Source organism: Marmota marmota, unplaced genomic scaffold (genome assembly GCF_001458135.2).
Source record: "Marmota marmota marmota unplaced genomic scaffold, marMar, whole genome shotgun sequence".
Taxonomy (NCBI): Eukaryota; Metazoa; Chordata; class Mammalia; order Rodentia; family Sciuridae; genus Marmota; species Marmota marmota.
This window is the reverse complement of record NW_025999913.1, coordinates 16,562,092-16,579,186: the sequence shown is the minus strand read 5'-3', so window position 1 is coordinate 16,579,186 and position 17,095 is coordinate 16,562,092.

Genomic DNA, 17,095 nt, shown 5'->3' with positions numbered 1-17,095 from the left:
TCTCAAAAGTGTCCACCACCTCCCCAAAGTGCCAGGCTGAGCACTAAGCCCTCGACACACCTGCCTTTGAGGGTCCTTTCAGATGCCCCCTTTCCCACTGATGTAGCTCCTCCTAATACAAGATGGAGCAGTTTGGGATGGCCCTGCCAGGCCCTGCGGGACACCACCTCATTCTAGGTCTCAAATGTCCTCCATCCCTACCGGTCCCGTCATCTTGGCCAGACTTGGGAGATAGAAAGGGGATTGGAAGGTCCTGGGACGATTTCTGCTAAGTCCCATTGGGTCCTGAGCCCTGGGGTTGGAGGATCAGTGGGAGGCCCAGTAAGGCTGGATGGGGGATTCGGACGTGCAGAGTGTCCACCGCCGCAGGCCCTACGGCCTATGGCCTCTCAGGTCTGCCAGGCCACGGGACCTTGGGATGGAGACAGCCGTGTGCGGGTCATTTCCGATGCTCTGTGTCGATACGCTTATTTCAACAGGTGGGTTCAAACAGTTTGCCACCCTCATGAAGTCCACGTGCTCGCTCTTACTGAAATCAGAGCACAGCTACGTAAAGCCCAGGTCTTGTGGTAAGACCTGTGTGTTTTGAAAATCAAACCTCAGAGTCCTCAGGGCCGGACTGATCTTTCCCTTCTCTGAAATCTTTTGGAACTAATTGTTCCACCTTGTAAACTTGCCCTCTGAATTGGATGGGGAGGTTTTTGATGATTGATGTTTATGTTTTAAACTAATAATCTGATTAAGAAATCAGGGGGTGGGCTGGGTTCAAATCGCGCTTCCACTGTGAAGAGCAATGTGGCTCCGGGTCCTCGGCTTCCTAGGTCCTCAGCTATGAAACGGAGGGGGTGCCGACACCTTGCTGGGTTCTGGGAGGAGAGAAGGAGACACCACACATCATGAGCTTCAAACGGTGCCAGGTATGAACTGCGGATCGACATACCTCGGTCATCGTCGCGGTGACGTTGTGCACTATCCAAATCAGGCCCCTCTCTTTGCTCTGAGCTTCTTTGTGAAGTCTTCTGACGTGAAGTCAACTAGAAACTCCTTGTGGAGCTCAGTTCTCCAGGTCGCAGACTGTCCTGTCCTTCCTTCTGTCTCGCTGGAGTCTCCGGAATGGCTGTGGAATGTGCTGGGAACGCAACACCCAGGACAGGAAGGAGCTGCTTGGAGCCACAGCCCGGAGGGTCTTACTACTCCCGGGTAGGAGCCCAGGGTGGGCTGCTCTCAGGGGTCCCTCGGCTGTACTGCAAATGGGGCACCAGCTGAGGGGCCTCCACCCACGCCGGCCAGCTCTCCTGAGCTTCGGAGGAGTCCCAGGCCGCTCTTGTCCCTTGATCCCCGTCTGTAAGACATGAACCTGCTTACTGGTTTGGGGGTGTTCTATCTCACCTCACTCAGGCAAGTTGGGTGACCAGTTCACATGTGAAACCACTCTGCATTCCCATTTTTTCTTTTCCTTTTTTTTTTTTTTTGGTTGGGGGGTTACCAGGGATTGAACTCAGGGGCGCTAGACCTCTGAGCCACACCCCCAGCCCTATTTTGTGTTTTACTTAGAGACAGGGTCGCACTGAGTTGCTTAGGGCCTCCCTTTTTGCTGAGGCTGACTTTGAACTCACGATCCTCCTTTCTCAGCCTCCCGAGCTGCTGGGATTACAGGTGCGCCCCACCGCGCCGATCATTTTTATTTTCACAGTCCTTTCTCAGGTGCCTCTTTCAGCTCAGGGGAGAGAATCTGGAAAAGTGGTTCAAGAAAGATTGGATTGTACAAGGTCTTACTGTGTGGTAAGCAGGACATGAGACTTTAAAAATACATTGTCATCTCATGGTCACAACTTTCAAGGTGTGGGTGGCATCAGCTTTTGTAGGCAAAGAAGCTGTGGATCCAAATTAAACAGCTGGCTGCAGGTCACACATTCGATGTCACCACCACCCGGGGCCATCTCTCAGAAACAGGACCCAGGGATGGGGAGGAAGGCAGGTCTCTGCCTAGCTCTGGTCTTCTTCTCCCTTCTGGCCCTCCCTTGCTTTCCCAGATGTTGTAGTCACTGATGGACAGTTACAAACCCGAGGAGAACGAAGTCACTTACAACCAGGTTGGAGACAAAAGAGTCCCAACAGCAAAGGTTGTGCAAGGGCTGCATCAACAAATAACGATCCACACCTCATTCAAGATTTGGTATGAAATATTTTTTCTAAGCTATTTATATTAGTTATTCACTTAAAATTATTTATTAGATATCTTTATCCAAAAAAAATCTTAATTTCATCACACTGAATTTAACCCAAACTCATTCTGGATTTAGCAAAAATTAATTAGTGAGGTGGTTTCAGAGAATACCTGGGTGAGAAGGAGCTATTTATCACCCAGAATTTAGCATGTTAAGTATTTAACAATTTTAATGGCAACATCAGTATGCACTTCTGCTACTGAGTGTCATTTAATCATTAGTGTGATTTTTCCAGTTTATATACGCTGGAGTTGTTCTATCTAATATGGCAGCTGCTGGCTAGTTGTGGCTATTTAAATTCACTGGGACGAAGTTACAATATAATAGTGCTCCTCAGAGGCACTGGCATGTCTGGCTGATGACCACTGTACTAACCAGCCACAGACAGAGGCGTTTCCAGCACTGCAGAGAATTGCATTGGACAGTGAGGTTCTAGGAGACATTTTTTTAAAAATTTCCTTAGGTCAACTGTATTTGTCATTTGTTTCATGTTGTTACTGCATCTTTGCTAAAAAAGGAAGTGAGCCCCTCCTCTCTTTCCTGAGACAGGAGATGTAGGATCGTGTAAGATTAGTACTATTCATTTTTTGGTAATTTTAGTAGAATTGACCAGAGAAGCCACTGGGACCTCTAGGTTTTTCATTGGGAAATTTTAACTCTGGTTAGAATTTCTTCTATTGATAGCAGAGGTGCAGGTGGACTCCAGTTTCCTACTTCTCCTGGGGTAAAATCTTGCATGTTGATTTCTTCCAGTGGATGTATTCATTTCCTCGTGGTTGTCAAACTTATCGGCATTCAATTTCCATGACGTTCTCTTGCATTTTCACGTGGATGGGATCTGTGGGACGGAGGTAGGTGTCCAGAGGCCAGGCACGCCACTAAGTACCTGCACTATGGGACAGCCTCACAGTAAAGAAGTCTCTGGGGTTGGGAGTGTGGCTCAGTGGAGAGCGCTTGCCTGGCTTTCACAGGACCCTGGCTTCAATCCCAGCAAGACGAAAAAAGAAAGAAAAGAAAAAAAAAAAACCAGCAACAACAAAAAAGTTGTTTCTGGTCCCAATGCCAGTAGCTCCAACGGTCAGATATGCTGCCCTCGGGGTTATGGCACAAATTCTTAAAATTCTGCCATCATTGTATAGCTAATCTTGCTCTATTTCAGAAACCAGCAGCTTTGCAGCCTCAGAGTTGCCTACCGAGGCCCCTTTCCGTGGTCTCCAGCTGTGACACTCTGATCTCTACCTGGGTGGTAGGTGCTGCCACACGATGCTGCAGTTTTCCCTTCACATAACCGTGTGTCTTATAAAGAAGTTAAAAGAAAAATGGCAAAATAAATGCAGTGGACTGAATGTCCGCATCCCTCCTTCCTCCAAATCTCACATTGAACCCCAAGCCCAGTGTGAGGCTGCTCCCCAACGGGGTCTTTGATAGGTGACCAGGTAATAAGGGTGGAGCCTCAGTAAAATGAGACTAGTGCCTTCACAGAGTCCAGAGGGCTGGCTGCCCCCCTCTGCCATGTGAGTGTGCAAGAGGAAGGCAGCCGTGGACTTCCAGCTTCCAGAACTGTGAAGTACATTTCTGTGGTGCATAAACCACTGGTTTTGTGGTAATTTGTTACAGCAACACAGACTGACCAGGACAACGCAGTCCTATTCATTTACCCAGATATTGACAATTCCTGACGCCCTTTGTTCCTCTGTCAGGATCAAAATTCCCAAGACTCAGTTTCTATTCCATGGGATTTCTTTCACAAATGTCTTGTATCATGGGCTGACTAATGAGGAATACTTTCAGCTTTTAGCTTTCTTTCTAAAAAAAAAAAAAGTCTTTATCTAAATTCTTAAAGGGTATCGGAGCTGGGAATAGAACTCTGGGTTGACAGGACTTTCTTCCTACTTCTTTTTCTTCGGCACTATACATGTTCCATCACACTGTTTCCTTCGTCTTGGGAGAAGACCCAAGGGCGGACACACCACGATTCTCCGGGTGCTTGTAAGGTTTTCCCATGGTCCTTGACTCCTGAGAGTCTCACTGGGCTGTGTGTCGGTATGGGCTTCTCTGTGTACCCTGCCTGCCATTGTTGGCGTCCTGAATCTGCAAATTGACGTCTGTTATGGTTCGGAGAGGGGGTGTCCCCAGAGTTCCTGTTCAGGCAGGAATTTTCAGAGGTGAGGTGACTGATGATGTGAGGTGTAAACTAACCAACACACCTGCTTTGAATGGACCCTCCTGGTGGTGGTGACTGTGGGCGGGTGGCGTGTGGCTGGAGGAGGTGGGTCACCACAGGAATGCCCCTGCCCTTTCCTCTGTCAGCTCTCTGGCCTCCCTGAGCTGAGCAGCCTTCCTCAGCCTCACCCTTCTGCTATGAGGTTTGGCCTCATCCTGGGTCCAGGGCAATGGAGTCAGCCAACCTTGGACTCAGACCTCTAAACCTGTGAGCCAAAATCAACCTTTCCTCCTCTAAGTTGGTGTTGCTGGGTGTTTCGGACACAGCAATGTCCTCCATCAAATTGGGGAAAATATTAACTATTATTTCCTCTAATCGTCGTCGTTGTTTTTATGGTCCTGGGGGTTGAACCCAGAGGAGTTTAACCACTGAGCCACATCACCAACCTTTTTACTTTTTATTTTGAGACAGTGTCTCACTAAGTTGCTGAGGCTGGCCTTGAGCTTATGATCCTCCTGCCTCAGCCTCCAGGATGCTGGGAGTATGGACAGGTACCACCACACCCAGCTCCAGTGTTTTCTTCTGTTGCATTTTGATCTTCTATTTCTGGGACTTCAAGAATATGTAAATTCAACTCTCTGATATTATCCAACAGATCTCTGAAGCTCTGGTCCTTTTTGTTTCAATATGTTTTTCTCCATATTCTTCACAGTGGACAATCACTATGGATGTATCATTACTATGGATCTGTCTTGAAGTCCACCTATTCTTCCCTCTGTCAACGCTACTCGACTATTAGTTCAATTCTGTTTTCTTTAGCTATTGCACTTTTTGTTCTAGAATTCCTATTGCTTCTTTACCTCTCCTGCATCTCTGCAGGGATTCCTCTCTTCATTCACTAGAAGCATATGGGATTTACTGTGTAGAGTAGGGTCATGACGTCACGTATTTTAAATACTGTCTGTGACTTCCAACACGTGGGCCATCTTGCTGTTGATGTCATCGTGGTCTGTCCCCTTGTCCTGATTCTCTGTATGCCAGATGCATTTGGATCATGTCCTAGACACCATGAATGGTAGAATGGAAAACCTGAATTCTGTTCTTTTTCTCCTGTGAGTGTTGTTGCTTTTATCTTCGCTCACATTATCTTGTGTCACCTTGGAACTGCTCACTGGCAATTTCGGAGGACAGCCCTGGTCCCAGGTCAGCCCCTGCTCTGTAGCTGACATGCTCCAAACCTGTTCCAGGTGAGTGTGAATCAAGGAAGAGCCCTGCGTGGAGGACACAGAGTGGAACCCTCCCTCGTAGCCTCCTTCCTGGGTCTCCCTTGTCTCTGGTGCTGAGGTTTTTCAGGACTTGTTTTTCTGGTTGCCTGTGAGGAAGGACCTCAGCCTCCACCTGCAGCCCTCCCGCTGGGCGCCAGGTCTAAAAAGCTGGAGTCCTGAGAACAGGTGGTCGTCCTTTGGTTCCCCTTCTCCCTCAAAGTCTGCCCGGCTCTGTCTCCTCTCAGTGCCATTAAGTCCCTTCTTTGCGTTAACTCTAAAATCCCCAGCTGTCACCGGGCAGGGTGCCCGCCCGCAGCCCCACCTGGTGAGCAGGCAGAGTGAGATCTTTCCTTCTCCTTCCGGGCTTGCTTGGCTCCGGGAGGCCTTTGGTCAGTGAAAGTGCTTCTTTCTTCCAGTCGGAAACTGGAGGTGCCCTAGTGTTTTTAGGCCGCGTCTGTCTAAGTGTTGTTTCCAAGCTCACCTGCTGGTCAACAAGGGCTCTCCCCGGGACTGGCCGTCCTGGATAGGCCTTGCGCATTTCATTCTGTGACTTAAGAGCCCAGGTGTCAAAAAGATGGAGGGAACTCAAAGAAGATGTGCTTCGGTGATGGGATTCTAAAATAGCAGTAGCTTTAGGGAAGAGTGTTTCTAGGGCGACATGGAAACAGTATTGGGCTCAGATTCAGGAACTGTGGGCCCCACATCTGGCACCACCAAGGCACTCATCACGTCGGAGCTGCTGTTTCCTCATCCCTAAAAAATGTCCACTTCAACTCAAACACTGCTTTAGGCCACTTAGGAAAAGCTGCCAAGACATGATAAGTCCAGTGTCACAGCATTCAGTAAACAGTCCCCCCTGCCCAGGGTGCAGTGGGATTGACCCACCACGACATTAACACAATCACTGACCCACTCTTTCCCCCTCATAAAGGAAACTCAGCCCTGTTTGCCGAGAGTCCTGTTGCCTGTGTGTGACGACGGTGGCACCTCACAGCTTGCAATGGTCACTGCTCAAACACTTCAGGATTGGTGGGAAAGTCATTAATGACCCCTTCGTGACCCCTAGGGGGTCATCCCATCTCTTCTAGTCGGGGTTCCGTAATTTCCCTGTCGTCCTGAATCTGTGGGTCCTTGCGTCTTTCCCCACTGTAAAAACTCCAGCCTGAATCTACTGGAAGTCTTCAAGCCAGGGGACTTCAGTGAAAAGGGGACAATCTTTAAAAAGGCAGGACATCCAACCCTGTGGAGATTACGGGACACCTGGAAATTGGTTTAAAACCATTCGACTGTGCATTGATCTCGGACTACGCCACCTCTGAGTTACTCGTGGGCACTCCACGTGCCACTCACTGGCATTGACCTGCCTGTGGATGCACGGCCAGTAGCCTCCAAGTCTCCACCCAGTCCTGGGACCTCGCTGCCCTCAGTGACGTCACGGTCACCGTCCTCCCTGCACTCTCTGGGACACTTTCCACTGCCCCTCCACCAGGGCATGCACCACGGTCCCGAGACAGGCAAAGGCACACTGCAGATGGAAAGCAGGCTAAGGTGGACAGGCCCTGTCCAGGAGAAATGAATGGGAGCCACAGCTGTGACTGAAAATTACCTAAAAGTCACACATTAAAAAGTAAAATAACGAATTCTAATAATATTTTAATTCAACACACTTAAAATATCATCACGTTAGCATTTATCACTGTAATCAATACTAAAATGGATGAAATATGCATTTCACATTTCTTTTAGCAGGTTGGGTCTTCAGCATCTCTAGAGGAGTTTGTCCCACGGTCACATTTGAGTTCATAAGGCCACATTCTCCGATAGCCAGGAGTCTCAGTGGGGCTGAGGGTGACCACAATGGACAGTCCCTGTTTGGGACTCTTTCTTTTCCCTTTTTATGCCTTTGTTATGTATTTAAATTTTTTGTTGTCATTTAATGTTGCCCAACTATAATCAGGTTCAAGGCAACCAGAACCGAAGATAAAAAAAAAAAAAAATAGGTATAAATCTGGTAGTATGTGAAACCCAGGACTCTTCTTTTCCTTTTTCCTTTAATATGAGAACCACCACCAGGGTGATGTTTCTTTGTGATAGTACTTCAACTGTCGTGTCTCTAGTCTACCTGGAAACTGACTTCCTTTAATTCGTGACAGTCCATAGACCATGACTGAGTAAAGAGATCCTTCGGTCACAGCTTCAAAAATACAGGATCACTTTTTCTGGACACTGATAGACTGTTAGAGGAACAGAATTAGAGGTAACCACAGCAATTATCAAAGAGCCAACCTCTCACTGCATAAAACCGTCCCTGGAGAGATAAATGATTCGCCTAAGCTCCAATAGCTAGTTAGCGGCAAAGCCAGGTCAGTAATCCATGTTGAGAGTTTTGATGTATCTTGAGCTTCCGGCTACAGTGTGTGGATTTCACCCACTGGTGCTTATGCGCTTCGACTGTGTCATGAGTGTGCCCCCTATTTCCCTCTCTGAGCTCTTAGTCAGGGCATCCTTGAGCAAGGAACAGGCCCAAGAAACTTCTAAGGCTTCACTGCAGGCAAGTTCCAAACTGGAGCAGCCAAATCCAAGGCACAGCCCTGTGACAGACAGAGGACCCTGGAATCCAGTGAAAAAGTGAGCGGTGGTTCTAACACCCTTAGGAAGGAGCTGTGACCCCTCAAGCAGATCACTTCACCTCTCCATGACCCAGGCTCTTTGTCTGCACAGTGACCGGCAGTGGCAGGATTAGGTTATTTCTAAGGTCCCTTCCAGTTCTGAGATACTTATTCTAATTCCTGCTAGACCAACGATTACATAATCACAACTGTTCTAAGTTGGTCTTCTACTTACAAGAAAGAAGATTGCTACTGGCTGTTTTGTTGATGGAAGTTTCCATCAAATAATACTGAAGATTTGTACAGAATAAAAAGTTAAATCTTAAGAAAATACTAACATAATGGTTTTTCTCTAAGAACATTGCATCCTATCTAGTAAGCCTTACACAAAACTATGGCATGGTTAAAATCACACTTTTCTTCTATAAATTTTATTTTACCTAAATAAAATTGATATCTTGTAACAATATCGCATAGATAAATTTCTTATTCTTTTTTTTTGGGGGGGGGGGTGCACACCAGTGATTGAATCCAAGGATGCTGAATTACCCAAATTCACATCCCACTGAATTACCAAATCATCACATCCCCAGGCTTTTTTATTTTTAATTTAGAGATAGGGTCTCCCTAGTTTGCTTACAGCCTCACTAAGTTGCTAAGGATGGCCTCTACCTGGTGATCCTCCGGCCTGAGTCTCCTGAGTTGGTGGGATGACAGGCGTATATCACTCTTTTTTTTTTTTTAAAGATTCCAAATGGAAAGCTAGTAGTCATACTGGAAATTTTGGCTTAAGATATCAACACTGCCCCCATCTTCAATTCATTCAAGAGACATATAGATAATACCTTCTCTGGGGCAGGCACTCCCCAGTGGCAGGAACAACTGATCTAGCGTTTGTCCCCGTGGATCCTATAGACAGAAGGATACATTTAAAGTAAATTAAACTAGTGCTCTTTTATGGATTGGGTATATAATACAGCTGTGTCATCTTTCCAATATTAAACATTGCTCTAAAAAAGCAAACAGCTATATAAAAATATAGACTTTAATCCACGTCGACCTTTCTACCTGAACATGTGACTGAGCAGGCAGAGTTGGTACAAGGACTCCAAAGAGACCCCTGGAGATTGAGTAGGGCCCAGCTTGCTAAATGTTTCTAAGTAAGTGGGTCAAGTTCCTACCCCCAAATCCTAGCAACATGGAGATTTGGTTAAGATCAGGGATGAAATGTCCAAACTGTTTGCTGACTCTCATTTGAATTGGCTCTCAGCGATTAATATCTTGCTATAAGATTATTTTTTCTTATATTTGTATGTATTAAAATAAACCCTAAGGCTTTCATAATTCTTTAATTAAGAGTCCTCAGACTCTAGTAAAAAATTAATGGTCAACAAACATCACGCCTGTTACTGCTGTTTTTTTTTTCTTGAAATAACGTGAAATGCAAAATTTTATAGGATATTTTTCCAATCAGGAAGTGTAAAGAGATCTCCTTAAAATTACCGATATCATAAATTCTGTTGCACTTTTCATTCTGAAAATAGCAATAAAATTCAAGGTCCCAGGGGTCATTCTTGCAAAATATTATTGACATTCCTCATTCTTCTAGCCAGAAACCTAAACCAAGTGGGCTTTGTGGTATGAACTTTGATTACCTGGCAAAAAGATGAAGTAAGGAGGCCCCGCAACAGAACAACACATAAACCCACAGGAGCCTGGGAAGGAAAATGGTTTATTAGGCACAATGGCCTCCGCCAGCGCCCATAGAGCATCTTTTGTGAGATTGATGTCGACTTCAGGTAACAGGAGGGGCAGGAGAAGCCCAAAGTCAGAGTATCAAATACATTTGAAAAGAAAACAGGAGGACAGAGGTCACTTCTATAAGGCACCAGCCAAATGCCAATTTTTATGTACTGGCTTCTTTCACAATATTCAATCACACCTGATAATTGGCAGAGAACACAAAAAGGCCCTTCTCTCCCACGCTGATGCATTCACTCTGCTGGGGCGTGTGGCGTTTGTCTCCACAGAGACAGCGAGGAAAGCCCTGGGGAGATGGCTGCCTTCAATTGCACCCCGCCCTCCCGCCTCCAGCCTCCCCGTTATTAACACACACTGGCCCCCCGGCTAAGAGACGGTCCATAAAAGCATCAAAGCCACTCTCTTCTAACATTTCTCTGCTAGAGAACCAAAGGATTTTTTTATTAAGGAAAAAATATAAAGACAAGCCAAAATATCAAATATCCAATTCAATTGATGTTTCCTGAACACCCTTCATTTAATAAGCCTTTCAATGGTTTGTTAGAACGAAGACTATATCTCACAGAATAAGATACACGTTTTATGAAATCCCCACAAAGGAAGGATGAGCAGTCCTGCCTGCTTCAGAAAAATCCCAATTTTTAAAAAAACTTGGCTTCTCATCTCCATCTCCATGCCGTACTGTCTAAATAAAACTAGAATTCACGGGTTCTGATCTCAGAAGTCACAGTAACATGTGTTTTCTCATCTATTAACTCCATGACTATGAAGCCTCTTCAATTTTAAATCATATTCTAAAACCAGTAGGACAGATTAACTCATCAATATCACCATTGACATTTATTTGCCATCAGCTGTTTAGAAGATTCCAAGCCAGGCACAGTGGCGCAGGCCTGTCATCCCAGCGTCTTGGGAGGCTGAGGCAGGAGGATGGCGAGTTCAAAGCCAGCCTCAGCAATGGCGAGGCGCTAAGCAACTCAGTGAGACCTGTCTGTAAATAAAATTCAGAAAAGGGCTGGGGATGGGCCTCCGTGGTCAGTACCCCTGAGTTCAATCCCCAGGACCAAGGAAAAGAAAATTCCAAGTGACTTTTGTAATATGCATCACCAGGATATGTGGACAGAAGGGACAGGTGGCCTTTGTTTCCCAGGTGTCTGAGCACCCAGGACACAGCCCTGGTGCTCTAGCTGCTGGGGGGACCGTCTTTAAGAAAGAGGCTGTTCTGATGCAGGCAATCAGAGAGGCAGTTAACCAGGCTCTCCGGTGCCTGGTGGGGGGGCTCAGGGTACTCAATGGGGAGGTTGGCCTAGCCAATTAGGGGCACATGACCAGGGACACGTGACCACAGGCCAGGGCTGGAAGGACACCCACCGGTCAGCTCAAGACTGAGGGATGCCCTGGGCACCGGGCACTGTGACGCCAGGAGTCAGGACGAGTTCTCTGGAGGAGCGCGGCGCCAGCATGAGTTTCCCATAACGAGACCACAGCCTTAGGGCAGCAGAGGAGTCCTGTTGGCTCCATCTGTCTTCAGCCTTATTCTAAACAGACAAGAACCAAGCTGTGCTTCGGTGACGTCCCCAGAAGCGAGTATGTGAAATACAAGCCAATAGTAAAGCGCCAGACATGCCAGGCCCACGGCCCTTCAGGGACGCTGGCTACCTCTGGGGGTCCCCTGGCTCCACGCTGAGCTCTTGGAGTCAGGATTCGTCCATCTGACTCCCCACAACCAATGTTCCCGTTAAGGAGAGTGACCCCCAGTAAGGCTGCCAGGACCCAAAGCCAGATCCCCCGTGTCCTTGGCAGTGGAATGACACGCAGCTGTAAAGGCAAGAGCAGTTGTAGGATGGCAGCCTTGACCCCAAATTGTACTGAGCACAGAATGTGCTGGAAGGGCGTTGCATTCGCGACCTCACTACAACTCACTCACATCGCCTTTAGTTTATGAAGGTGCGGAAATTCATTAAAATGTCCCCAGTCCCATAGACAATGGGTACCAGGAGTGAGAATTAAGCAGAGTCTCCCAACACCCAGGCCCAGGCCCTTAGGTGACACCACCTCTCTGCTCACTGCCTCCCATGAGGTCCACCAACAAGCCAGGCCAGCGCAGGCTGCCGCGTAGCAAGGGGGAAAGGAAGACAGGGGTCCCAGAGGAAGGGTGGGGAGGGGCCCTGCAGGACCTCTAACACTGCAGGCCCAGTGCTGGCTGGGGGAGAGGGGACTGGGGAGATGGGGGAAGGGGAAGATCTGCCTTGGGTTGCTGAAATGTAGTCATCCCCCCTTACCTACGGTCTAGCTTCCCAAGGTTTCAATTATTGGAGGTCCACTGCAGTCTGAAAATATCAAAAGGAAAATTTCATCCACGAATGTTTTAAATGACTTTTTCAGAGTGCATTGTAATAATTGTTTTATTATTGATGATTCTTATCTCTTACATGCTAAATGTGTAAATGAAGCTTTATTGAAGGTGTGAATGTATAGGAAGACCCAGAGTACAAACAAGGTGGGGCGCCATCTTGCAGCTTCGGGTTACCTCAGCTCGTACCCCGAAGGAAGAGGGGAAACAACTACAGGAGCATGGCGTCTATGGGGTCATGTAGCAGCTGGGCCTCCAGAGTTTCCATTTCCCACATTTTAAGTTTGGTGCCAACTCTTCAGACACACTGGACTCCCTCTTTGCTCACAGGTAACCAACACCAGAAGGATGATTTTCCAAGGTAAAAAATCTTCTGCTGTTCGTTTTTGTATATTGAACAACATAATAGCATTATATTTTAAGAAAGAGTAATCATCTTTGTTTTCATATTCAAGTTTTAAAATAAATCATTCCATCTGTGTCATCACTGAGGGAATTAAAATTTGGTTGATCGTGAAGAGTTCTCATCGCAAATAATATTTATCTTCCCCTTTGTCTTAAATTTTTACTGAATTGTTGAAATCCTCCTCCTTTTTTCTCCAGAATTTTTTTTTTATCTTTGAGACACACTGAAGAATATGCACATACCACATCATCATACCCACAGTGTATCAGCTCACGATCACATGTGGGTTATGGTGCAGAGGCCACGTGGGGCCCGTGGCCCGTGTCTGTAGATAAAGCTTTATTGGAACACAGGCACATTTACTCCTTCACATGCTGCCTACGGCTGCTGTGCAGCTACACCAGCCGAGATGAACAGTTGCCATGGAGATCAAATGGCCCACAAAATCTAAAGTATTTGCTATCTGTTACTATGCAGAAAGAAGTCGGCCTGCCCCGGCCCTCCACCATAGCCAGCCCAGGAACAGAAGCCCACGTTGTTCTTCTGCACAGCCCAGTCCACCCACTTGCTCATGCGTGAGCCTCCTGATGTCTGGGAAGAGGTTTTCAAGCACTTGGCACCAAGATGAAGAAGGGGAGAAGCTGGGAGCAGACCAATAGCCCACCCTGTGTAGGGGCTGTGTGGTGGAGAGGCAGAGGAGGACCAGGCAGAGTCAGGAGGGCCTCTGGGAGCACCAGGCACGGACACGTAGGTAAAGTTATCAAGGGACTATGGACACTTTAGCTCTTCAACATGATAAAAGTGTTGAGATGGCGTGGAAGAGAGGTGGATGTTTGTGCCATCAGGAGGGCTGATCAGCTCCACGTGTCTGGTCATAAATCCCTTTCCCCAAGTTACAGGGACCCAGTGATATGGGGCACTGGACAGAGCACAATGAGGGAAGCTGTTTAGCCAGCACCTAACTGGGCTTGGTACCCACCACAACCATCTGCTGAGTTTCCTCTTGGCTTACCCAGCAACCACCCCCAAAGGCTCAGTGATCTGTGCTCGACCTTGCAACTGGAAAAGCCAGCCCCACCTGTGCACAGGAAGCAATGCTTACCCAATAGGTAAATGATGGGGTGGGAGGAGTGTGCTCAATCCCCAACTGCAGGTGAAATGAATGCTATCAACATACCCTGTCCAAAGGGATAGGTAGGAGTTAGGCTTCACCAGAGCTAAGGCGTCCTAAATCGCACTTTAAAATGTGCTCTTTTTGTTGTGAACACACAAAATCCTTACCTCTTTGGTAAGAATGAAAGCCAAACAATAAAAATAAATTCTTACCAACATAAACAACCAATTACATTAAAGATTCGATGTAATTGATTTATTTTTAATCAAATAATAAAAAATTCAGTTTGTGTACTGGACCCTGGTTATGCTTTACATAAGTTAGGCATCTATGCATTAAAGAATGTTAATAAAATTTTCCTTATGCCTAGGCACAGTGGAACATACCTTCAATCCCAGCTAATGGGGAGACTGAGGCAGGTGGAGCCCAAGTTCGAGGCCAGGTTGGGCAATTTAGCTTTGAGACCCTGTCTCAGACGAATAAAAACTACAAGGAGCTGGGGATGTGGCTCAGCAGGAGAGCCTCCCCAGGTCTAATCCCCAGGACCAAACGAAACAAAACCAAACCCTCCTTTTCCTTAGTTGATTTTAAAATGACATTTTATTTCTATATCTTTACATTTAAAATATTCAAATGATTACACATTGACTTAAGCAAAGGACTGTAGAAGAAAAGTCAAAACGTTCACTTATTAAAAATAATAAAAATTGCTTTATTTGGAAGGAGAAGCACACAAGGTAATCTTTTATTCAACAAATACAAATTGACATTTTATTCAATTAAGAAAGATTGTTAGTGTGGTTGGAAACCTTTACAATAAATATTATTGTGGGGACTCTCAAGGCAGGCGAGGGTTTGATCTATCGCTTACAGGGTCTGACCATATATTCTATTTTAGCTTGAAAAGCTATATTTATATGCTTAGATGTGAACACTGCTGGATTTTTTTTTTTCCTTAAAGAAGAAAACTGATAGGCTTCTGGGCTCTTTCTCCATTAGGTGTTTGGGGGGAGGGGTGGTACTTTGTGGTGAAAGTAGAAATATGTTCTTGAAAACATATGTATCTAAATAGTTCTGAATATTTTTAAAAACCTAAATGAAAACAGAAAATCCACAACTGAATTTCCTCTTGCCTTTTTACACGTGGCCAAGAAATTCAGTGCTACAAGTTTATGAAGAGCTACATTATTCCTCCCCCTCACTGGTGTAGCTAAGCTTCTTGTTTACTTGGGACATCACACTCCTTTCTTACAAAAATTAATTTCAAATCAGAAAGGCAGGATAATAACTACTTTCAGCACAAAAAAATGCACCAGAAAGAGATTGCAGCTTAAGCACAGATAGCATATAATTAGAATGAGAAAAATCAAAGTATTCTTGAACACACAGTGCTTTAATTTTTCTCCTGATGGACTTTCAGATTATCTTTAAAAGATCTATTAAAAATCCTCCTCTTGAAAAGATCTATTAAAACCACAGACACTTGGAGATACAGGAGAGGGGGAAAAAATGGGTCATCTTATAAAATTGATTATGTGAGCTCTCTGCATTCAGTGCATATGTCAGCAACAAAGAAAAACAATCCCCAGATAAATTCTGCAGATACTTCCTTCTGGAGAAAAACCTGGGCCTTTTTTGTGCATTATGAAGCAAAGGCGTGTGGTGGGGGAGCCGTTAGGTTTCATCCATGAGCATAAACGGCAGGCTGGTTTTCTGAAAAGAGAGCCAACCTCAAAATAGCCCAGAAAAAAAAAAACTATAAAAAAAAGAAGGGTATATTTTTTTTCCATCTATATTTGGAATTTTGACCATCTTATTTTAAACAAGCCAGAGATTGCAAGCTTCAATCTGTTTGGATAGAAAAGAATTTATATAAATGTTTTGTTCAAGCCCAAGAGGGAAAGAGAGTTTAAATATACAGGGCGTGGAAGATGCATGTCCAACTTCAGAACAGCCCTGTGCACAGAAGAGTGAGGACAATCGACCTTCTGTTAGCCATTCTCAGCAGTCCTTACGCTTAAATATCTTGCGATTTGCAGCGTCGTTTTAATGACCCCAACAGTAAGAGATTAACCAAAATTTCATAACTGTCCTGCTCTCCTCCTCTCATGGCCCCCGGAGGGTGTGGGGCAGGCAGCAGGGGAGTATCAGGAGGTCAAAGAACAAATGGAAACAAAATCTGTGTTTTGCACTCTTTCTCTGCACTTGAGAAAGAAAAACGAGTCAGATAAATCTGTATAATGCTAAACCAAATCTCTTTAATTCCAGTCAGCTCCTATCGTTCAGTCACTGGGTCTGTGTGTGGAAAAATTCATGCTAATTCCCCCTAGCAACAGCCTCAGCCTATCAGGAGACTTTATGTCCCATGCAGCTGCCAGCCAGAGAGAATAACTTAAAGTAGGTCAGGCCTGTATTTCTAAAAATGCTACGGTCTAGTAACCCCACTGTCCCGTCTGTCTGCCCTGCCCCATAATAACCTCAATTGCTTGGTGACACAATGACATACGATCCCGTTAGAGTGCAATCACATCATGCTACATTATTCTGCTGCGGGCGTGACTGCCGGGTGAAGGACCCTCGGAGGGGCAGCATTAATCAGGCAGGCATTCATGTCCACCAGCTCTTCTCTCTGGAAATGGGGACTGCATTAATGACCAGCTGTTTGAACTAACACAAACAAAATAATGTCTTCCACCCTGTTGGGTGCGCGGAACACACTATTCTGATCTGGCAGGTTCCGCTTCTTGACTAAATCGAAGATGTAAATTAAATGGGCTCAGACAATGTCAGCTTTGGCAACCTCAAAGTGAGTATATTTAAATTATATTACATGTGATTCAAAAAGCTATTGATTTAATACACACAGCTCTGCCTGCCGACAATTTTCCCTAATCCACATTCGAAAAGGAAAATGCATACGTGGGTAATGCAATACATATGTGCATGTTACCCAGGAAGCCAAAGGCACAGAACTGAACTAAAATTGACTTCTCTTCGGGCACAGAAACAAAGCAGGTCAGGAGTAATTGTGCAGTGTGAATACAAATACAGATACAGAATGAGAGCGTGGAGGGGCGCCTAAAACAAATAAGAGTAAGCATTCCAAGCCTGCCGGCCAATCAGCTCCTCCCTTTGTCTCTTTGTGATGCTGTCATAGCACCAAAGTCTCCAAGCACAGGAGACCACGGAGGGGAG